We start from the raw sequence: 25,114 nt of genomic DNA, 5'->3' as shown, positions 1-25,114 counted from the left end.
GCTTTGTCTAAGCAACACTGTGTTAGATTTTGAAACACGGGCATAAGCTTCGATGTCCGCACATCTTTGCTAGAAGTCTTACTTAGTGGTTGGGCACAAAAAGCACAAAAGGACGGGCTTGTTCTTGCGCGGCCATTTTATTAGGGTCTTTTTTGCTAAATTACTTGAATTCAACCTCCAAATCAGCCCGTAAGTGCTTAGAATTGGTTCCTCAATTTGTGTGCGTTCCAGTCTGGTTACAGGATCACTTCAGTGGTGGTGGCACGCAAAGCTGTTACCACCACTCCCAGAAAGTGAACTTAGCAAGGGTGTCACGTATTTTATGGGATTTCAATTTCTGCCGCTGAACCGTTCGGAAGAATAAAAGCAGATGACGACACAACATAGAGACAGGCGTGTGTATATCGCTACATTGCGTGAGTCTGCTTACACATACACACATTCACCTCGGAAGTACCTGCTTACAGGGTGCAGTCCCGTGATGTCCACTTGATGTTTGAGCCTGATCATGTGTGCTGGTGCTATTCACTAAGGGCTGAGAAGTCTCTTCTAAGTTACACCTCCTATTATTCTAGGCTTTTTTAAAACGCCTAAGTGGCTACGTGCTTCCGGTTTTCTTGTTCAAATCCTGTTTTTATTTAGAAAATCAGGCATACGGTACATAGTTTTCGCGATTTCTGGATGCTATCTACCCTTACCCACGTTTCAAGCTTCGTGTCATAGGCTAATTTAAAGTGACCCAAGAGTCAAGAAGTCAGGTAAACCGAAGAGCATTCCCTGGTGTGAGTAATTTCTATGAATACGCCTGTGCCATCGACAAAGGAAAGATGACGGAGTACCGTGAAATACAAGGGTGTTTTCAGCGAAAAGCAAAACAGCTTGTCTGTGTTCTATGGTTCAACAGAAATTTCAGGGTACCGATAAATTTAACAATGACCGCACTGTTAGAGACCTGCTTAACAAGTTTTTGTTTTTTAAAGGATGCCGTGCAGACCCGAGGCGGTAACCAAATCGGCAGGCTTTCACCCTTTCAGGCTAAACGTAGAAAACAACCTAACAATAACTGCTAGAGAACAAATTTCTAGCAGCGACTCTGTCTTAGTTCACGTGCCTATTTCTATTCCTGGCGCACCACTGATTAGAAACCGGTTGTCCTCATGTCTTTCGTGAACCGTTCTCTGAGTAGAACACACTCCTTGATGTTGTTCTGCAATGATATGGCCGTTAGTACCCATTGTTTTTTGACGACAAAAACAACGTCGTGCTTCCGTTTTCACTCCAGTCTCAATGCATTGCGTCGAAAATAGCAACCCACGTGCCGCGTTTCAAAGGCAGTCTTGTCGCTATCTGGCACAAGGAACATACGAAAGCGATAAAAAGATAGTTGAGCAGACAACAAAACAAGAGTTTTTTTGTGAGAATAGTTTTATGTCGACCAAAAAGCACCCGCCATGACAGGAGCATAATGACCTAAGCTGTTCCACCAGTCCAGTATACAAATAGCTTCTTCTAATCTGCACATTCGGAGCCACATATAGAAGTCTAAGTTCAAAATAAAAATTATTGCGGCCACAGGCAAATACTTAATCCTAGTACAATACGAAAACCATAAAGCAAATGAGCCCAAATAAGTTATAAATCGACTTCTGGTACCTATAGTACTGTGTAGCATTCCTTGCCGGGTACCCCGAAATCGATGACCGTGTAATCCCATGCATTTTCACAAATACGCAGATTTGAAGGGTGTAACACCTTTAAGCACTATAATAGCGTAAATGAAAATAATTGGTAGGACAGCACTTTGAAAAGCCAAAAAATGCAAATATGAAAAATACATGTTTCACAAAAATGATCTTTGAAAGTAAAAAATGAGCATCTTGTACATCTCCCCGATAAACCACCGAATAAACAAAACAATTTCCCCAAAACAACGTTCACAATACGATCAAAAAGTAGCGGAATGAGAGAACCGTGCAACACCCTGTATTTCCTCAACATTGCAGTTCTTACGGAAGTAACCCCTCTAGTCATTACAATATCCTAAATACTGATAATTGGTCGGAAAGTATTTTGAAAAAGCAAAAATACGACAAACAGCACAAGTAAAATCTTCACAAAAATTGTCTAACAAAATCAACAATATGGATCGGAGACACCCGCCCCAGAGACCGAATAATAAACGATATATATATATATATATATATATATATATATATATATATATATATATATATATATATATATATATATATAAATCTAGAGAAAGATAAACTCACAAAGCGCGCAGAAATAGTATAAGTAAAGAGTCGGATACACAGCAAGAACAATAACAAACAATGTTTACTTACGTAGCGGCAACGGGACTTGCCTTCATCAGCAAAATCATGTAACTTTACTCTGATGAAGGCAAGTCCCGTTGCCGCTACGTAAGTAAACATTGTTTGTTATTGTTCTTGCTGTGTATCCGACTCTTTACTTATACTATATATATATATATATATATATATATGTATATATATATATATATATATATATATATATATATATATATATATATATATATATATATATATATATATATACATAGGAGATGAGGGGCTCGTTGACTAAATACAGAAAGATAGGTCGGCAGTCTACAACGCCAAAGGAGGCACAGGGGTGTTATTTGGCTCTTTTTTACGTACGGGTAGAGAAGTTAACACATTTTAAATATACGTATGAAAGAAAGAAAGAAAGAAGGAAAGAAAGGAAGAAAGAAAAACATGCACCCAGAGTGGGGACTGAACTCACGCCCTTCGAATTCATCTCGAATGCCGTAACATTCGAGATCAAATCGAAAGGCGTGAGTTCGGTCCCCTGGGCTCGTGTTCTTCTTTCGTTCTTTCTTCCATACGTATATTTGAATATGTTAACTTCACTAACCGTAGTTAAAAAAGAGCCTAACACCCCTATGCCTCCTTTGGCACTGAAGACTGCCGACTTGTCTTTCTGTATGTATGTATCTATGTATATATATATATATATATATATATATATATATATATATATATATATATGTGTGTGTGTTCGTGTGTGGGTGTGTGTGTGGGTGTATATCAGTGTGTCGAACCAAAAAAATATACCGGTTCGGTTACGATTAGGGTTCAGGCAAAATCATTTCGTTTCGGTTCATTCCGGTTCGACAAAATCAGGTACCGAACCGGTTCACGAACGTGTTCGGGACCTTGAACTGGTTCGCGAACCAGTCCGGTGAGTTTATTTATCACTGACATTAGAAAAAAAAAACATTTCGTAGTTTTAAACGACAGTAAAATCAAAATACAAACAAAAATTCCAAATGCTGCTGTTCCCCAATGGCAGGGGCGCAATCGCAAAGCAAACTTTAAACAATTACGAGATATTAGAAAAACAGATGAAATGGCGACGATTTACCACCTACTTTCTCCTAGAGACTTTATGTTGTCCTAGCGACTATTCATAAAGACACCGCCAAGAGATATGACGGTGGGATATATTTTCTGCCCTTTCCTTCTTTGTCGAAATCACAATCGTCAATATGGAATCGCTTGCTACCCTAACTTGATGCCTTAAATTTAGGCCTGCGTACCGGCGGTTTCCAATCCCAGCGCTTAAACCAATGGCGCACATTTTTTCTAGTTGTAAAAAAACAGAAATATCCTACAACAGTCACATAAATACTACCAATGAGTTAGGTTATTTGGTCACCCTGAATAATTTGTTAGTTGTCACTTTATCGAATGTGTTAGCCACACTTTTGTTAAAAGTAAGCTTTAGTTAACGCTCAGTCACTGCATTATTGCTCTGACCACTGCAATTCATTTTGGGATAGCTATACCGGATGTGTGCATTACAATCAGTATGTCATCGTACCGTCTGCCCCCCGGCTATCGTTCCGTGTGCTACACTGCGGAATCTTAAGACAGATTATGCTGTTACAAAATGAAAGGGAAATTTGACGCGCGGAGCATGAGATGGGACTTTTTTTGGGTAGACGATGTTTAATTCGTCCACAGCAGTACTCCCCTCCCGAACGACTAGCAGTAAAAGTAATGTAGCGAGTTGGGTGGTCAGTACAAGTGCACCTTCGAAAAAAAAGCAGATCTGAAAGAGACAAAACTGCGGAACAAGCAGAAAAGATAATCGCTGGGCGAATGGGACAGTGTGAGGTACCGGCCTGTCTTTCTGCACGTGTCATCTGCTTTATTACTCTTTCTGCTTCCAAGACAAGCTCGAGGGCTGCAGTTTCTTGCCAAGGGATTAAGTGCGCACCTTAACAGTTTTTCCTGACATATCTGTCGTTATTTGTATCTGTAAAAAACGAAACTTGTTCACTGTACTGTCCTCACAAACTGACCACGGAACTCACTCCCTTCGCATTGATGACAAGTTTGGTTGTGAAAGGCAGGGCAAACAAATGTAATAACACGAATTGGCGGGCTAGTTGGTTTGACATCTTAACAGTAACTTTTGCGCACTCGATACGGGGACACAAAAAAAGATGACACGAAGACAAGCGCTTGTCTTCGTGCCATCTTTTTCTGTGTCCCCGTATCGAGTGCGGAAATGTTACCGCAAAGAAAAGTATAGAGCAATATCCACGTTTTGTGCTTTTATTTACTTATTCTGTTTTACTTAATTTTTGCGTAATATTTTACAACAACGTGATTCGCCTTTTCTTTGTTGTTGTTTTCTGTGTAAACACATTTAAAAAACTGGCGCATTTGATGCCCCGTGCTATATCTCTGCTACGATGCGGGCTTATGTTGCAGGCCGGCAGGCCTATTTTAACCAGGTGGTGATATTAAACGTGGATCAAAATCTCGATACACAGACGTTAGCGATTTCAATCTACTTCAGAAAAACGGTCGTGGGGAAGGGAAATCGAGACCACTGGTGGTCAGCAGCAAACGTTTTAGCCACTGAACAACTCCTGCGGTCACACTTGTCAAGTATTAACAATTTGCAGGTGTTGGACCTTCTAAACGAATTATGAAATGGAAAAAGTTTGCACACATCGGTTGTGAGCTTTCGCTGTTGCGCAGTAGAGCACACTCGCGCTATCAGCAGTAACAGACCATTGCTACATTGGTTCTCATTCATTTCCGCTGTTGTTACATAGAGCGTGATACTGTTCAGTTGTGTGGAGGGGAAAGTGCGCGAGCAGGTACGAAGTTGATGGTACGTGAAAGAAAAAAAGGCCTGAATTGCATTGACTGTCCAATATCAACAACGCAGGGCGAACCGTTTCTGCAGGAACCGGTAACCGTTATTTCTTTTTTCGGTTCAGTTCCGGTTCGGGTTCAGCGTGATAAAAAATAACGGTTCGGGTTCGGGTTTAGTTCCGGCAAAAATACCGGTTCAGTTCCGGTTTTCGGTTCGGTTCGGTTCCGGTTCGACACCCATATATGTATACACATACATTAATTGTAAGGTTTATTTATTGAATACCGCCAGCCTGAGAGCCAGGCCTTGGGCAGTATAGGCAGCACTGTCAACCCGCCTTGAGAGGGTACGTGCCGAAACACGGGAGCATCATCCTCGCAGTCAACTGGCAACAATACACGGCAGCCGCATCGCGAACGCTCAGACCGAAGAAGGCGCTGCTTCTCGCTTTTGCTCTTGGTCAACACGACAGAGCGGACTTCGTGCTCCTGACCCGTCATCTTACTTCGTGGTCTCCCCAGCCTTCAGTCTAGGAATAAATCCTTCTGACAGTGTTTCGTGGAGGTGCCGAGTACTCGTTACCTAGAGCTCCGCTATCGGGAACTTGACCCTCCTACAATTCCTCCGGACCACCCCCTGCCTACGCCAACACCCATCGTCTGCTCTGGTGTGATCCGTGAGCGGGACCCTCCCAAGTTCAACAGCTCCGATGAGCAAGGCGTCGACGACTGGCTTGCTCTGTTTCAACGGGTAAGCACCCATAACAATTGGGAGAATCGCCTCAAGTGCAATAACGTGGAATTTTGGTTGACTGGGGTCGCGGAGAAATGGTTCCTGGACAACGCGGCCCGTCTTAAAACGTGGCCATAACTTAAAGCTGACTTCCAAGCAGTATTTGGCCGTTCGCTGTACGAAAATTGTGGTCGGAGCAGCGCTTGCTTGAACGTTCACACCAAAGGGGTGAAAACTTCACTTCGTACATCGAAGAGGTCGTATATCTGCACAGGAGGATCGACAGTACCATGCCCGAAACAGAGAAGATCAAACACATCCTGAAAGGCATCGAAGACGATGCCTTCTAAATGCGTCTGGCTAAAAACCCCCAAACTGTGGCAGAGGTCGTTACCATTTGCCAGAGTTTTGACGAGCTCCACAGGCAGCGTACTCTAACTGGGCAATCTGTCACACAAGATCAGTTTATGTCCAGCTTGGCTGCTGATGACAGCGACGGTACTTTGTTTCGGCGAATCCAGCAGTTTGTGCGCGAGGAAGTAGAGCGTCAGTTGTCCCTAATACCTTACGTTCCGGAACAGAAATGTTTTCTCAGCCCTGACATCCGGACCATTGTCCAACAAGTTGCTTACTCCCTTCCAGCTCCACTGCAGTCAACTCCTGTTGTCGCCCCCGTGCCCTATTCCGACACTACGCCGACAGCCCCAGTCACCACAACTCTAGCTTATGCCCACGTCATACAATCCATGCCGATGGCCGCTCCACCGACCTTTTTTGACTCTGTCCCACGACGACCTTATGCTGAGGTCGCAACCCTGGTATACCTGGTACGCACCTTACTAACCCTTGGAGGACGCTGCACAATCCTCCAATTTGGTTTTCCTGCAGGGCTCCTGTCCATTTGGCCCGCTATTGCCGCCGCACCCTGCCGACGGGACGCAACCCTCCCACGGCTTATTCCTACGCCCCATCGCAAGTCATTCAGGAGGGCTCCGCTTATTCGCCGGTGACTTCTGTGCCCCCCAAACGCCGTGACTTTGCCAGCCGCCGATCTGCATCCCCGCGACGACGTGAGCTGTCTCCCATGCGTCGTCGTCCTGTACCCACGAAAGCAGAAAACTAGGCGCCGCAGTTCCGGAGACAAGAAAAGCGCCGTCGTCCATCTGCCCAAGAACTCCTTCCCCTCCCGCAAACGTCATTAGTATTGCCATAGATGGCGCCGAAATCTTAGCCCTTCTCGACCCTGGAGCCGACATTTCTGTCATGGACGCCAAACTCTGCCGCCGCTTCAAGAACGTCACGACGCCGCATCTTGGGTTCTGAGTGCGGGCTGCTACAGCTAATGCCATTGATCCACATGGCGTGTGCACTGCCCGTGTCGTTATTCGAGTCGTCATGTACATTATTCAGTTCGTTGTCCTGCCTTCGTGCTACCACGATGTCACACTGGGTTGGGACTTCCTTTCTCAACATGTAGCTGTAATCCACTGTGGCCGTGCCGAAGTACAGCTCTTCCCGTTCATGAATCATACCGCTGATGAACCGCCAGCTATTTCTGCCGTAAAGCTGGTCATCGCGGAAGAAGTTAGCTTTCGTCCTGATGCCGCCGTGCTTGTTTGTTTATCCTGCCCTTCTCTGTCGAATGCGACAGTATTCTTTACGCCTTCTAACCTGGTTCACCAGCGACGTAATCTTCGGCTTCCTTTCTCCCTGCTTCCCACCCGTAACAGCCAAGCTATACTTCTCCTTTATAACTACGGCTCGTTCCCTTCACCTTGCAACGCGGAGAGTGCATCGGCCGCGTCGACACCGTGGATTTTGTTGTAGCTGTGGATTTTCCGGACGATGTAGCAACCTTCAAGTCCGTGGACTCTGCGCTCCTGTAGCAGAGTCACCCCCATCATCTGCAGATACCTTTCTTCGCGTTACTGATGACAAGCTTTTGCCGTCCGAACGAGATCAACTTCTTGCACTGCTGCTCCGATTTCAGACATCTTTTGATTCTGTCCAGACTGGTCTGGGGCGTACCGCCACTTCTAAACACATCACCGATACCTGGAGTCACGCACACTTTCGACAACGGTCCTACCGTGTTTCTCTTAATGAACGCCGCATAACTGCTGAACAAGTCGAGCACATGGTTCAACGTGGTGTGATTCGACCATCAGCAAGTCCGTGGGCGTCACCGGTAGTGCTTGTCAAGAAGAAGGAGGTTCTATTCAGTCTTGCGCCGATTACCGACGGCTCAACCACATAACTACAAAGAACGTATATCCTTTTCCGCGAATTGATGATGCCCTCGATTGTATCCACAAAGCAGAGTTTTTCGCTTCAATTGACTTACGCTCAGGTTATTGGCAGGTCCCCATGGCGGATGCTGATCGTGCAAAAACGGCCTTTGTTACTCCAGATGGCCTCTAGCAGTTTAACCTTATGCCGTTTGGCCTCTGCAATGCGCCTACAACCTTCGAGGGGATGAAACACATTCTCCGTGGACTCAAATGGCAGGCGTCCTGAGTTATCTGGATGATATTGTGGTCTTTTCTCCAAATTTTTCAACGCATCTTATTCGACTTGAGCAAATTAGGAAGTGCTTAATTACCGCAGGACTATAGCTAAACCTCAAGAAGTGCCCTTTTGCTGCCGTAAAGCTTACCATCCCTGACCACGTTGTCTCTAAAGCTGGTGTCCTGCCGAATCCGGCCACGTTGCTTGCTTCGACGTCCCCACCGGCAGCAGTACGCCAACGCGCCAACCGCGAGAAGTCAGAGTTCAGGTGGCAGGCGGACCCTGAATTTTAAGCTCCAATAGAGCCACTGACGAACGCGAAAACACATAGGACGCCACCCCATGGCAATGACCGAACCGCCAGTTTCCAGCAAGCTACATGGAGGAAACTCCAATCTTATACCTTTCTGAACGCGTATAAATTGGCCTAAATGTACCCAGGTCTGTACACCACAATTGCAGAATGTGTGAGGCGGGAAAGGCCAAACTAGCCCACATCCTATATGAATGCCCTGAGCTCCAACCTAAAGCCGAATGGCATCTGTCTAACCAAATAGAGTGGGAGAATGCGGTGACCAGCTCCGAGCCTAAGGCCCATATTCATGCCGTGGACTGGGCTTTGGAAGTCGCCATGATGCGAGGTCTTCTGGCAACTTCACGGAGTCAAGAAGAAGCCCATCATTATTCAAACTGAATGATTGTTGACTAAATAAAGTTGTTCCTCCTCCTCTTTTCCTCCCGCTCGATCCAAGCTTCTTCCTTTCACGACGCTCTTTCTCCCTATATCTCTGCTCTCTGCTTATCAGTGTCTTTCAGAGCCGCGTTGTCACTCCGCTCTTTTCTTTGGTACAGTGTTTCAATTCACGCGAGTCCGCCGCAAGGGCGGAGGCACGTATAAGTTGGCACCGCCGTTTTGGGTCAATCGCTGGCCGCCAAAGCAAACCACTGCAGCAAGACCGCGCTATAAGTTTCGCCGCGACACGGTTTCCTCGCGAAGTTTGAATACTAAATTTTGCGTTGATGGGTCTTCAAAGAAACGAAAACAGCTATGTGTTGAGCACTTTGACCTAATAGCACGGACGGGACCATTCAAAGGGTGTCTCCACCCTCTACGGGAATGCGGTTTTTCAATCTCCGCCTTGTTTGTCTCACTTGGCTTTGGCAGTTTCACACTCCCCGTTTCCCCTGCTAATTTGCTCGACACGTCGGCCTTATCTCGCGCGTGCAAGGCGCAGGGCTCCTGGGTTGAAAATAGCGCCGGACGGCACAGGTGTCGCTTAGCGCGTGGCGCTTCGCTGGCGGGCTAGCTTGGACGCATGGAGGGGAGGGGGGGGGGTCGCAACACAGGAGTTGGTTTTTTTTTAACTTGGGATTTCAGCTAAATTTCGCAAGTCACGCTACAACGCGCAGATTATAGTAGTATAAATAGGTTCTTAGCCACCTGTCGCGTGAGATCGTCTACTAGGCTGGCATTTACCCCCACAGAAAAAAGGGTTGGCAGTCCAGAAAACCTCGGAAAGCAAAGGGGAGAATGTGGTAGGTCATTGAAACAGATAAAGAATTTGGGAGACAGAAAGAAAGTGGAGAAAAAATGCCCGCCGGGTGGTATTCGAACCCACGACTTCCAGAATACGCGTGTGGTGCGATGATCACTACGCTACCGGCGGGGCTAGTTTCTCCTCCACATTCTGGGGTATTTATGTAAAGGTAATTTTGTTTTTGTATTTTTTTGTGATGACCACTACGCTCTGCCAATGACCAGCCGTGTACTCTTGAGGTCGTGGGTTCTAGTTATGGGCTTTAGAATGGTATAGCGTTTTTTAATATAGACAAAACTTTGGGAACAGATGCGTAGCGTGTTAGGACTAAGGGCGTTTGGGGGGGTGCCGTGAGGGGTTTTGGTGCCTCTTAGAAGGTCTGAGCGCTTCAGGTTTCGTGCTCGGTGTACGGCGTTGTCAATTATTTTAACGGGGTATTTTTGTTTCGAAAGTGCACTGCGTAGCTCCTCACAATTATTATTGAAGTCCTCTTCTTTTGAGCAAATTCGACGAAAACGATTAGCTTGGCTATATGGAATTCCTGTTTTGAGGTGTTTGACGTGACTGCTTTGAAAATGTAGCTTCTGTTGCTTGTCGGTCGGTTTTTGGTATAGTTTATTGAGCAGTTGGGTATCTGAAACGGTGAAGTTTACGTCAAGAAAATGAACAGTGGACAGGGAGCATTGGAAAGAAAAAGAAATGGAGGCATACGCAGAGTTAACCGCGTCTCTGAAGGTTAGTAGGTTCGTCCGTCCGTGGCCCCAAATCAGGAACGCGTAATCAATGAAACGTTTATAATAGAGTGGCTTTTATCTCTGGCTATTCAGAAATTCTCCCTCTAGGACGCCCATAAATATAGTGCCATAGTTCGGCCCTACGCGTGTTCCCATAGATGTGCCACTGATTTGGACGCAGTGTTTTCCATCAAACTCAAAATTGTTAAGCTCTAGAAGAAAGCTGAAGAAGAGTGCCTAGTGTAGAGCTATAAACAAGTTTGTCGAAGGTTGCTTCACGGTAGGCGTGAAGTACTGCTCGAATGCCATCGGCGTGCGGAATATTTGTGAAGAGTGACGCAACATCCATTGCAACCAGGAGGGAGTTGTTGTGAATATCAAAATCTAAAATGTCCGAAAGAAATTGGTTGGTATCTTTAATGTAGGAAGAAAAGCTAGGCGGTATGATGCTAATTATCAAGTCCACGTACCGCGAAAGGTGTTCGTGACGGTGCCTATCCCAGCGACGATTACGCGGCTGGGATTCTCTTTTTTGTAGATTTTTGGCAGCAAGCAAAACCTGCCGCCTACAGGAATCTGCGGAACAAGTGAATGGGCTGTTCTTTCTTCCATTACTCCATTATTCGCCAATTGAGTAAAATTTTCTGCAACTGTTTCTGTAAACTCGGCTGTAGGATCATCTTGGAGCGGTTTGTAGAATGACGAGCCTGATAGCTGCCTCAATGCTTATTTAACGTTGTCCTGCTGGTTCAGTTTTGCTAATGCACCACCTTTGTCAGCTGGTTTAATTACAATATCAGTGCTGTGAGATAGGGTCTCTAATGCTTTTTAATTGTTTATGGAGATTCTATGGCGGAAGGTCGACTGCTTTTTGTAAGCTTCAGTGATGTCTTGTTGCACAGCTTTGGTATACATATCTAAGCTTTCTTCCTGCTGGGGAGGGTCCAGTGTTGAGAGCTTGGAACCAATTTAGCAGTGCCACTACATTTTTAGCAGCCGTGAAGGTATTCCTTTAACCTCATGGGGTGGGCAAAATTTTAGAAATCTTTAAAAAGCACGAAGTCGGAAAAGCCTCCTGTTGTTGGGTTGTGTTTTTACTTGAGAAGCATAACGTTCCGAAAGTTTTTACGCGCGTGTATATATTGCCCTCCCTTTCCCTGTTTCCTCGCCCCAACCCGCCAATTTATGTTCTCAACAAGGGTGCACTGTAGCACACCTTCTGTGCTTGTATAAGCGTGCGTGCTCCTATGTTGTATGTTACTCAGATGAAGACTGGGCCTCCGGTCGAAACGTCAGTAAGCCACTGTTTTAGTTTTCAATCGTGAGTCAATCTTTTGCTCCAATATTTCTTCTGGCTCCTCGAGAAGTTTCTTTTACTGCTTATATATATATATATATATATATATATATATATATATATATATATATATATATATATATAAATATATATATATATATATATATATATATATATATATATATATATATATATATATATATATATATATATATATATATATATATATATATATATATATATATATATATATATATGCACGGGACGGGGGAGGGTGACGTGTATGACAGCACGTTTTTGTCGTGTTGCAGAATCGCATGCGGGATGACAGTTAGCTTCAATAGTAACCTCCAGTCCGTGTTGCTGACTCTTGCTGTGACGGCCAGTAGAAGGCAAACATTCCAGGACAACAGCTACGTTCAACACGGGGAGAGCCCACAGCTGCTGCTCTCATACGTAGTGAACTAATACGTAGTGAATACGTAGTGAACTAATGGGATAATGTTTAGTTACGTAGGCTCAAGCGAGCAAAGCGAGCACGCCTGCTTAAATCCAGTGTTTGTTGTATCTGTGTCTCCAACCCTATGACAACTCTTCCGGAAAACAGCTTCTGAATAATTTTTTGTTGGCTTTTCTGTATTCACCGATCAATGTGGTGAGAACTGGTAATCTCAAGAGGTCCAAATATACTCTAATATATCATATGGTTGGCTGTTCTAAATCTTGTTTATAAATATACTATTAATTTGACCTCGAAATAATATCGGGGATAAGGTTTCACCTCCTCAGAACGCTGCGCTCATGCGCTCACAGGGAACTTCACTCTCTTCTAAATATATGGCTAATAAGTCGAGGGTTTGATGGAAACCCGTATGGTCGAGAGACATGTTGAAGTAAAACGGTGACACCGACCAAAAGAAAGTGTTTTATATACCCACGGCTGAATGTAAACGTTTACATCCGGTGGCAATATTCATACTTGTCAACATTGTTGAACAAGAACACAACATTAGGCAAGTATGAGGCAGCTAATCAATACATATAAGATATATATATATATATATTGTAACGAGAATACGAGGAAGTGGACTGTGCAGCCTAGTGCGATGGGCGTCTTACACCGACGAAGACGAAGACGGTTGGCGTGGGGTTATCGCTCGTGATGTGATGGCCGAATTGTAAATAGCTTGCATCTCTTTCTGTAAATAGATCTCTTCAGCATCGACCATGGTTCATGTCATCCGTCCTACCGCCACGTAACATGTTTTGGTGGAGGTTGCGGTTCTGATCCCCTTCGTAGACCTCCAGCTACTCCCGTCTCGGTTTCTGAAGCGACCACCTCAAGGATCAAGGATTGCGTCGGTCCGCCCCAGCCCCGGTGAGCCATTGGCCTGCGCATTCCCCAGCCCGGTGTCCCTGCCCGTGATCCGACGAGACCAGCCGACCTGACTAGCCACGCCCAGACCAGAAGCCGACGACATTCCCCTGCCTAGTTCTCCGGCGCGATTCCTAGAGCTTCAGGTTTCTTCGTGGCGTCGGCGGCATCGCTGTTCTGGGGCCCATCTTCATGAACCGATCAGCGTGTGCAGTGGCGGCAAGGACTTCACTGTTTCTATTCATTTCATCTTCACCGCACGGGTTCATTGACTGTGACCTCGACTGGGACGGTCGTTTTGGATGGCGGTGGGATATGTAACGAGAATACGAGGAAGTGGACTGTGCAGCCTAGTGCGATGGGCATCTTACACCGACGAAGACGAAGACGGTTGGCGTGGGGTTATCGCTCGTGATGTGATGGCCGAATTGTAAATAGCTTGCATCTCTTTCTGTAAATAGATCTCTTCAGCATCGACCATGGTTCATATCATTCGTCCTACCGCCACGTAACATGTTTGATGTTACGGGACTAAGGTGGACAATGCCTGACAGCTCCTTGAACTAACGACGATGACGACGACGACGACGAAGTGCCTCACGCGAACCTTGCGCGAGCTCTGTCATGGCCGCACTGCACAATAAAAATTTTTACGCCCAAAAGGGTGCTTCAGCTTGTCGCCGCAGGAGCACCCTAAAAACTGAATATTTTACGCCCTTTAGGGTGCTTGGATTTTGTCGCCGCAGGAGCACCCTCTGTGAAGCACCCCAGAAGACAGGTGCCTTATAACACCCTCTTCCGCCTAAAAGTATCCTAGGGTGCTATTTAGCACCCCAATCTGTAGGAGCATCTTCTGAAAAAGCACCCACCTAAAGGGGTACAAAACGGGTGCGTCATCCTCGGTTCACAGGTGCAGCAGGTGTGAGACCACATATTGCACAATATCACACACGATTATGGTATGAAACATTCGTGCTTTCCAAGCTCGGTTCTGTGAGACATTCCATTGAAGCTCAACATCAGCTGATAATTTCCTTGAACTTGTGTCACCGATTGTTAAAACATCAATTTAAAAAGTCAGGAGCCACATCTCAGTACAGTTATAACTTTAGAGGTAGTTGATTACCCAAAACTTCGTAAAAAACCAATTATATGTTCACTTTGCCGAACTGCAGTACACATCCTTCGAGATTCACTGCAGAGCCTAACCATGCTGTGCAGTGAAAGCAATTAGGTGTGCAACACTTCAACCACACAAAACTTCCTTGAACCTTAAAACCCTTGGCTTCTTAGTATTGCATCAAACTTCCAATCAAGGTAGCTACCTGCAATGTTTAGTGCCTTATTCTTGAGCTGAGCAGGAAGGTTCAATATCAAGGAAGACCAAATGCAAAATGTATAGTTTCCTCCGTAATGCGGCTCATAATATAGTTCCCTCCGTACTGCGGCTCATAATCTACGTATAAAAGTTGGGTACCCAAGCCATTTATTTTCGTTTGCATTATTCTTTTTGCTTTACGGAAAATTATTCATATGGTACAGCACTTGCAAGGTTTGGTGGTATTTGGAGTTTTATAAACATACCTTTAGACTAAATGACACCACATAGCAATAACAAGAACTGCAAACATCACAGAACAATGCATACCAGTTCCCTGGTGAAGCCCATGGTTGAAATGTAATGCCATTGTTCAGAAAACATTACTTTATCATGAGGCTAGCTTGTACATGGTGCCTTGCATTATGTCCCTGCCGGTGGATGTGGGGTCATTTGTCACTGTTGCAAATGAAAAGCCAACAGCCAGGGCCCATTAGTTATGGCTAGTATTACGAGGTGCCTCACGGTAAGCATTCTACGTCGATAGACTTTTTTAGAGTTGACTAGAACTGAAATCAGCATAAGATTCTCTACAAAACATTCATTCTATCCGCAGCTTTAGCGTTTGCTAATTTCCATAGTTGGGTTTCTTCTGCCTTTCTTAACATTTTTCTTTTGATAAGAACGTGCACAACCAAAAGCAAAAAGCTTTTCTGTAAACCTTTGGTAGCTATATAATTGTTACAAAATATTTTACTCTAAATATGGCAGCTTAAACTGAGAATATTTGCATTTAAAAACATTAAAATAAGTTTAAATTGATCATAAATTTTTAGCTGTTTTTACGCAAAACTGTACATGGGATATGAATTGCACCACAAGGAGGGCTTTGGATTAGCTTTAGCAAATTTGGGACATTTAAGGTGCACTGAAATCTCTACACATGCGCTTTTTCACTTTCTGTATCCACCAGGAAAATGGCTGCCAATTTAGACAGCGATTCTAAATAGTAGTTGACGTGCATTTTAAAATAATCACAAACATTATAGCCACAAAATTAATTTTTACAAGTTGTAGACATTGCCCGTTACACCAGACATTGGACTACACTGTCAAGAGCTTTGACATCTACAATGACGTCTACAAAGCAGGCTTATACTGGTAGAATGTTTCATACCATAATTACTGTGTGTTCAGAGCTCACGTGTGAAGTATGGATACTGCTGCTTCAGCAAGAACCGAGGATGAGCACCCTTCCTGGTTCTGAAAAAAAATAACAGAGGAAATGCCTTAAGCAGGATTCTGAAACGGGGTTGAATGAAACAAGAATGAACAAGAAATTCTTTCAAAACATGTAAAGCAATGCAAACAAATATTTATTTCAACTTATTTCTACAAAAGACCACCTCATGAAGACTGGTGGTGGGGTATTGGCTCAAAAAAAAAGCAGAGAGCACTTATACAAATGCTACAGGGAGCCTTCGCAGCCAACAATTGTTTGAACACACCTAAACTAATCACTGTTCAACAAACTCATAAAAAATGTTTGAATGCATAAAAAACCAGTGGTAAACACAGGAAACAGTTAAAACAGAATGACGGCACAAGTTTGTCCCGTCGTTCTCTTCTGTGTCCTGGGTTTTCCTATGGTTTTTCATCCATTCAAACATGTACCAGCTAGCCCAGTCCAACGCCTTGGTATCATAAAAATATGGATAGTCAATCCTTACACAAAGTTGAAAAAAAAAAGAAAGTATAAAGTAGGTGACAAAATTAAAACGACAGCAAATTGGTTGGCTTTTAATTTTAAATGATAATATAAAAAATAATGGCATGAATGAAAGTGAGCAGCACGCGAAGTACCTTGTTGCTAGCCCGACATTCCACTTTGAAGCAAAATGTCCGCTTTCAACACTACATAGGCTAAACATGCAATGAGGCATTCCTTTAGGCACACAAAATATACCATAATTGTTAAAAAGCTACGAATTAGTTGAAAAAACCTGACCACGACAAATTGGAATTAGTGACTAGATACAGTTTCAGAAATACACAGCGACATCATATAAAAATATATGGTTCCCATACAAAGATTGATCATAACAAAAATTCAGGACATTTATCAGACTGGCATCAATGTGCAAAGCAGCTTAATGAAGGAAGACGGTCTTCACTAAAAACATGTTAATATTGGGAGCTCATGTGCTTCCCTGCAAGTTGGGTGTGTAAACCCACTGACATCTTAACTAACCCGCCCTTAATCATCACTTGATAGACATTGAGGAATTTTACGAATTGGTTTATTGTAGCCAGCTGTCTAGTTTATTTCCCTATTTTTCTTGGCATTTCGTGTCTAATTCTAAATTTGGTGACTAGATAGCTTTTACTATGGTCATGCACTGGTGACAACGAATATTTGATTTTACTTTAAAAAAATTTCAGTTTTGTTTTATTGCTCACCAGCCAACGATCTGAAATATCAGAGGCGCTTAAAACGTATGTTGGCATTTCCTTCCTGCAGTGTAGTACAACTAATCATGACTTTTAGCATAATTTGTTCACAAATCGTAATATGTGGAAAGTATTCAGCTTAATGAAAATGTCATTTCAGAAGCACGCACAATCAACAAGGCCTCAATGACTCTCATGACGTGGTCCACTTGTTTATGTCACAAATAACCTGAGTGCAGACACATTCCACCGAAGACGAAGGTAACATGCCCTCTTGGGTGATGAATATTTAAAAAGCCTTACGAGTAAATTTGCTGCTGAGCACGTGAAATTGTGGCATTAAAACAAAAGATCCCTCTGCGGCATCTTTCACTTGGAGGAGCGCTTGACCACAAACTTTGAGAAGCTGGAAAATGCTCCATGAACCGCTCCAGCCAGCAGAAACGATGCAGGACACAAGTTGGTAGGCGGACCGTTGGCATCCTGCGATTGTGAAGATATTTCTGTTTAGTAGATGCTCTCCTTTTTGTACCACTGTTTATTTCACCTTTAACAAGCAGCTGAACTCCTTAACGTTCGCATAATAAAATGCTGCAATGCGGAACAGTTAGCAGGGTTACCTCAATTTTGCTTTTCTACGAATTAACACAATGTAGGTAATCTGCACACAACTACAATCAAACTACAATTTTCACCTACTAGCTAACACACAAGCTAGCTAGCTAACACAAGCTAGCTAACATCAGCGTTTGACTGCTCAAGCACAAATACAGGTTAGACATGTGAGCAATCTACTAAACGTATCCCCACAAACTGAACAATCAGGCATCAGAAATCGGCAAGGAAGGAGGTGTCACGTTTAAATGGCACTTTTTTTGTTCAAAACATAAACAACACCTGGAAGCTTGAAGCGTGAGAGGGGGTCTTTCACGCTGACAATGTCAGAACATAGCTTGCTAGTGGGCACCTGCACGATGTGCACAATGTGTTTCTTGAAAATGCGTGCGAAAGTTTGATTGATGTGTAGGACGAGAATTGCAGCACGTTTTGACACAGGCCTTGTGGACGCTTCTGCCTGCTAATGTCAATGTGGATTCTTGCTAGTCGCCCTCTTCGCTTCTTTCTGAATATAATGCTTTAGGCATTATATTCAGGACAACGACTGCATCAAAACGTGCAGCAATTACCTACGTCCCACACATCGGTGAAACTCTCGCACACATTTTCAAGACACGCAGTGCAGACATTGTGCATGTGCCCACTAGCAAGCTGCGTTCTGACATTGTCAGCGTGAGAGACCCCCTCTCACGCTCCAAGCTTCCGGGTATTGTTTATTAGATTCCATGCGCTGAATGCAAATCAGTGTACATTGGCGAAACGGGCAATCTGCACAGAAGATTAATGCAGCACTGGAACGTAGTGAACAAGGGCCATGCAAAAACAAGTCCACTGGCAGAGCACCGTGAGAGGACGGGACACGTGGTCGACTGGAACAAGACAAAATTACTGACAACTGAGTGCAATCTATCTTCTCGATTACTGCTCGAGTCCCTCATTGTTCAGACGACGCCCAACATTATCAACATAATGGATGGCAATCTGCACCATATCTATGCAAACTCATTGCGCCGCGTAATGCCCAATATATAGCTTCGTTTTCCACGACACATGCTCACCGTGAACAAGCAACAAACCGTTAAATGGCTTTCTTGACTTGGTCAGTGACCTACGTTTCATCACTGCAATAATGCTTTTACCTGCCTACACGGCATTCCGTCAAACACTGGACTACACCACATGAGCCATTGGCGTTCTTAACCTGCACCAGAGTATATAACCTTTCACTACTGCTATGAGATAGACCCATAAACGCACTTCAATATGGCCTTTATATTTAGCTCTTGGAAACATTATGTATAATTTTACCTTTAAGTTGCACCTGCTACAGCAGCTGGTACTATACCAAAAACATGAAAAAAAAACGGTGGTTTAACACGCCAAAGCTACACTTGGGATATGGGGAGCACTGTAGGGGAAGGCTTCGCATTAATTTTGACCATCTGGGTATTTTTGTGCACATCGAAATCTCCAAACACGGGCGTCTTTACGTGTTGCCTCCATCTGAAAAGCGGCTACACCAAGCGGTATCTAACAGACATTCGCCTCCACAGCACACCACCCTAGCCACGGCAGTGGGTTAAACATATGAAATAAAGCGAGTTTTGGAGTGCAAATGAAAATATTAATCACACGTCTTATTTTCCCAATCGATGTACCTTTTGAAATCCACCATGCAATCCCCCCTCCCCTACCGGCCTACCAAAACACCTTTGTCTCAAGAGGTAATCAGGCTGTTGTTAATGAAGTAAGTATTTACAATCCGAGACTTGCCACCGTTAAAGTCATGCACTTTGTTTTAGAGATAAGCGACATTAGCCATTTGCAGCACCAGGAGTTAATTGTGTTAAGATCAGATTGAAAGCATTGACGGTAGTAGATGAAAGAAATTGTGTGATAAATTACATCATCTGCAAATAGACCTACATGGGAGGATATGCAACATGGAAGATAGACCAAGCAACCTGCCTGGGGGGACAACAAAGTGGCACGAGCAAAAAAAGTATATAGTTATTAGAAGTAAACTGCATTTGAGAAGAATGAAAATCTTTTGCTCAAGTGAGGACATTAGGGTGAAGTTTGAGAAGTAGTCTGTGGTGTGCAATGCGATTGAATGCTTTAGAAAAATCGAGAAAAACTACCGCAGTTTGTAAGCCTGTGTCAATGGATCAATGTAGATCGTGAACAAATCCTGAAAGTTGTGTTTCTCAAGTAACCCTTGTGAAAACCGTGGTGATACTCGAATGTGATATTGTGATTTTATAAATAATTAGCGACCTGAGAGTGGATGAAATGTTTCCTGACCTTGCATATGGTGCTTGTTAGGGAAATTTAATGGTGAAGTACCGTCTCCTGATTTAAAGACTGGTGCTACCTCGACTATCTTCCAACCATTGAGATTAGTGCCTGTCATGAGAGACTGCGAAAAAAGCGCTGTCACAATTCTACAGGCTGCGGGATGTACTTTTCGGTATAGTATGAATAATACCAGTATGATCTGAAGTAGACCAGTTTGTATTGCAAGTTTAGAACCATATCGAAAGATCCTAAATGTTTGCTTGGCTTGATTACATACGAATACTTGCTTCAAAGTCAGTTCAATTTCTCTTCTTGCCCTTTAGTCGTCAGCCCCAGATTCTCTTCAATATCTCTGCTAAGCAATGACACGCTCCATATGCACAGCACTGCTTCATGAAAATGTTTCAAATAATCAGAGGCCACAGCACTGCTAACAGGTATACATCATGGCAAGTTCCACAACATGCAATAACTAACCTGAAAGTACATAATCGGTGGGTGCACCGATATGGCAGCAGTGCCTGGACCGATGTGACGAGCAAATGCGCTGACTTCTGAACGGGTGGTCCAAGCGGCCAGATGATGGATGAATGACCATTCCTGGCGGCAAAGCGTACGGAGCACCAACGAAAGGCCAGGCAGTACTTGGGTACAGCAGGTGCAGTGTCGGTTGGCCAAGGGAGGCCCTGGCAAAGCCTTTGAAACTGGACTGGAAGGTAGCTGACCCAGGACAGCCAGCAGCAGCACCTGCAGGTGCATAATCTGTGAGTGTGCTGACACTTGTTGAAATACAAGAAGAGCACACACAAAGCACGAATGCTTACATCAAGTAGATTTTTAATCGTTTAAAGACAGTAACCTCCAAGGCACTAATAAGAACATTACCGGAACACCCCAAGTGAAATTTAGGTCACAGTAAGAATGTATTTATTAGACCCGCAGGTACTGTGAGTGGGGTATGCATGATATATGCAAAGCTAGCTACTGAGCTAATTTGCATGGAACGCATGCTAGCAGCTCATCTGTATCCCTTGCTTTCAATCGGAACTGGTGTGTGATAGTTGAGGCTCCTCCATTTCAATGTCTGACTTGTATCTGCACGTTCAATTCTCCAATATAAATCGAGTTGAGTGAGTGCCTACAGCTTTCTTGTTAGTCTCTGTATGGCCTGCGGTTTTGCGAAAATGAGAACTTGCGAATTGGCTCAATTTTCTGCACTAATTTAAACAATACATATGCCTCTGATATCAAGCCCCAGACTTCCCGAGAGCTACTCTGACAGAATCGGCAGGCGCCTCGTAGGCGTTGTGAAATCTCCCCCACTACCCCGAGACTATGCTAACTCCCTGCGAGGCCACATGCGCGCATTTCACCTTCAATTTGCACGTATGTGAATTCTATACCTCTATGAACTCTCAGACGGGCGTCGTCATATTCGTGCCGGACTCGTGAAACTCGGCAACGTAAATTACCGCACTCGCTCGCTGGCGCGCGGCCCGAACTCTCTCACCGTTTCCGGCCCTTGCATACTATTTTCTCCACCTTGCACTTTGTAAATTCTCATGTTTAACTACACCTCGTGCGCCCTCATCTCTTGCCTGCTTTTCTTCCAGAACAACTCCGTCAGCACCCGGTCGACGCGTACGCTGTCGGGGCGCGTTGGCGAGCGAGTACGGCAATTTCGCTGTTGTCGAGCTTCACGAGAACAGCACACATATCGCGGCCCGAAGAGCGCGAGGCGTACGGTCGCCGGTCTCGCGAGCGCAATAGCTGCGAAGCGCACTGCACGGAATTCGTGAAGGGAGGGGGGGGGGGAGATTTCACAACACCTACGAGACGCCAGCCATGGAATCACGTGTACGCGTTCTCACATGCACTTCCAGGGAACCTCCTGTTCATGTTATTTCTTGGTATACCGCGGGTATTCACGAGGGAGGACTAATCACAGCGTTGTGCCACTCACGCGAAATTGCGACTGCGATCTGCAACCGCAAAGGCACTGTTTGAGAGACACATAAACAAACGCCCCGGTGTTAAAGAGCCTTGCGTGATGTGAAATTATTAGCAGCCTTGTACCATAGCGCGAGCATCGTAGCCAAGGTCTAGCTTCAGCGTAAATTGATGCTGACTTCTGCGGAAACGGTGGACTGGGCGCCAAACAAGTATACTAACTCACGTAGGCTCTCAGAGCAAACGAGATGGGGGTCTAGCGAATTACTGACCCATAAACACCAGAACTCGTTCCAACCAAATACAGAATAATAAAAAATGCGTACTTACCCGAGCAAAAACGATGTTTCCAACGTACAATTCTCCTTCACTGTCGTCTTCATCTCGCGGACACACGAACACGCTTTGTTCTGATGCAATGTCATCCACTTTTGACGCGCAGTATTTTATCCGGCGATGATCGTTCTTCCGGGGTCCCCATGTTCAACACACGCGTAGGTTGGAAGGGTAGACATCACCCATAAAGCTTCTATAACTATGATTTAAGCTTGAAATAGATAAAACAGATTAAATCACGCCACCAACCACTCGGCACAAAACGCCATAAAAAAACACACACAAAAGTGAGAGATAGTTGCCAGACTTCAAATGCAGCACCTCTATGTTTGACGAAAATTGTGTTACTACTGTAATGTTGGTAATTATCTTTCTGCTTTCAAAGTCTGAAATGTGTTTATAACTTAAATTTAAGGTTTTTAAACACAAAAAGTGAATACACATAAAGTAATTGACATATATACTGATATTGTAAAGAGGTTTGACGTTTGTTTTGGTTTTGTTTTCACGGCGGGCTTCTCAAGAGAGAACGTGCGAGAAAACGAGCTACTTTGGGTTTAGGAAGAGAGCGGTAAATGTCGGCGTGATAGCAAGCAAGGAACAGGTGCTTACCCTGGTCGTTAAAAAAGGAGCTAATGAAACCCTCACGTAAAAAAAAAAAAAAAAAAAAAGTTCAACGAGGAATCGAACCATTGACCTACAAAACAGTAAACGGACGCGTTAACAAACAGCTATGCCGGCGGGAGTGTTTGAGGCGCCTAAAACAACTCTATACTTACGTAAGTTGTCAACGAATATTGTCGCTTGTGTCTAGTCATCGCCTCCTTTAACGATGGTCTAGTTTATGCTGCATTTTTGAAATTCTGGCTGTCCTAACGCTTGTTTCTCACGCACCGGTCTTGCAGACGAGGCCGCATTGCTAGCGCTGCAAGCGATTGAGCCAAACATATTATCTCTATGGAGCCAAAGCTCCATTATTTGACTCAAGGAAAGCTATCGCAGTCAACCCGACCTTTCCTGCGCAAGCCACGGCAGCCACGAAATAAATGGAATGTGCCGTTAGAATTATGGCGTTGATAACGCTTGTGTGACCGGCACCGTCTTGCAGACAAGCAACGTCGCTCTAATACTACAAGCGATGTCACTCCTGGCATGTCAGGCGCATCAAACCCATCGTGTAAAACGACTGCTAACAGTGCGAAAACCTCTGAGTTTGTAACAAGTGGGGATTTGCGGTGGCGGCGACGTAATAGGTACAGCAAGCAGGTAGGCAGAACAGCAGCGTAGGGTTACAACCTTTCCCCGAAAAAAAAAAACGGGCCTTCCGGGTGGGGGGGGGGGGGGGGGGGGGGAGGGGGGATTGTGTTGAAAAAAGACGCCATGTTTTTTAACATGCAGTGCCATTTATTGTAGTGTTTTCTTAGAGAGAAATCAACATAACGTTTGTACTGACAGTGATTGAGAGCTTGGTTAATCGCTCTGCATGTGCTTCACTGAAAAGTAACCGCAATTGCTGACCGCGGCGGTAGAATTTCGTTATTTTGTTCTTCCCTTAGGTCCCCCTCCATCTGAGGCAGCGCGCTCGCCCGCGTATTTTCTCTGCTCGCGTGTCTTTGCGCAGCTTGTCGACATAGGCGTGCGCAGAGTTCTCAATTTGGGGGGGCAAAGTCTTACCGCTGCGCCCCCCCCCCCCCCCCCCCCAGAGCAACTCCCGACCTCTTCTCACTGAAGGCCTTGCGGTGCGAACGCAGTGCAAAGAGGGATGGTTATAAAATTTTTATTTCAATGTGATGGAATTGCAACACACACAAAATATTTCTGAGCAGAAATTTTAGTTTCATGTGTTACATCGGCAAGGCATGGGGCAAATTTGGCGCCCCCTTCAGATGATTAGGGGGGGCGGCCGCCCCCCCTGCCCCCCCTGTGCGCACGCCTATGCTTGTCGACACGTATTTATCGTCTTAGTTGTTGAATTGACGCTTATAAAACGCCAAAACGGGCATAATCACGGCACAAAAGCCAAAAAACCGGCTGATGACGGCTGGTTTTAGATATGGACCGGCAACCGGCCCGCTGTTTAAAAAACCGGTCGGGCCGGTCCAAAACCAGGAAGGTGGCAACCCTACGGCAGCGACGAGCGAAAATGATTTGACACGACCGCCCCCGTCGGCCTGCGCAAAAAAGGAAGATAGAACCCCTGCATGCACGCCCTCGAAGAAAGCTGTACAGCCGATTCAGTTTGTTGTGGACGAAGAGCAACCGAGGCTGCAGCCACAAACGATTGCGCTTGCCGTGGTATGAGCCAAAGCATATCTTCACATAGTTATGTTATCGTCCGTCTGACTGTTACTTACTGAAGGGAAAATTCAGAACACAAACGTTGACGTCTAGCGTCTATGCCAGACATAGACGCTGCTGTTTAGGCCCTAAAAACCACCTTCAGGGCGTCTGTCGGTTCTGTCTGATGGCGCGCTCGCGCCGCTGATTACGAACGAGGCGTCTGTTGGCGTTGACTTATCGTGTTGGCGAGCCGGTAAACGCCATCACGGTTAAACTCCCTGTTGGAAGACTACGCTGTTGGGACGATAGAGTGCCGACAGAGCTTCTTATTGGCCCCACAAACGCCATCAAGGTTAAACTCCCTGTTGGAAGACTAGGCTATTGGAACGATAGAGTGCCGACAGAACTTCGTATTGGCCCCACAGGCGTGCTGTGAGACCAACAAGAAAATCTTGTTGGAATTTTTGCCCGGGGCATAATAATACGGGAACAAAT

The 25,114-nt window shown here is 44.8% G+C and overlaps 1 protein-coding gene and 1 long non-coding RNA gene across 2 annotated transcripts in view; one reads left to right on the top strand and one right to left on the bottom strand.

Moving 5' to 3' along the window:
* Positions 1 to 25,114, top strand: part of LOC144169166 (uncharacterized) — a 577,944-nt gene that overhangs the window by 113,828 nt on the left and 439,002 nt on the right. The gene's annotated exons all lie outside the window — the stretch shown is intronic.
* On the bottom strand, positions 16,042 to 22,641 carry LOC144169164 (uncharacterized). The gene is made up of 3 exons (XR_013322379.1): positions 22,334 to 22,641; positions 20,531 to 20,800; positions 16,042 to 17,620 (listed from the first exon to the last, which is right to left on the bottom strand). It is a non-coding gene; the product is annotated as an uncharacterized LOC144169164 (long non-coding RNA).

The sequence above is a fragment of the Haemaphysalis longicornis genome, unplaced genomic scaffold (assembly GCF_048455015.1).
Source record: "Haemaphysalis longicornis isolate Haplotype H1 unplaced genomic scaffold, Haemaphysalis longicornis Haplotype H1 scaffold_2, whole genome shotgun sequence".
Lineage (NCBI taxonomy): Eukaryota > Metazoa > Arthropoda > Arachnida > Ixodida > Ixodidae > Haemaphysalis > Haemaphysalis longicornis.
Note: the sequence above shows the minus strand (reverse complement) of the source record. Positions and strands in the feature narration are given on the sequence as shown.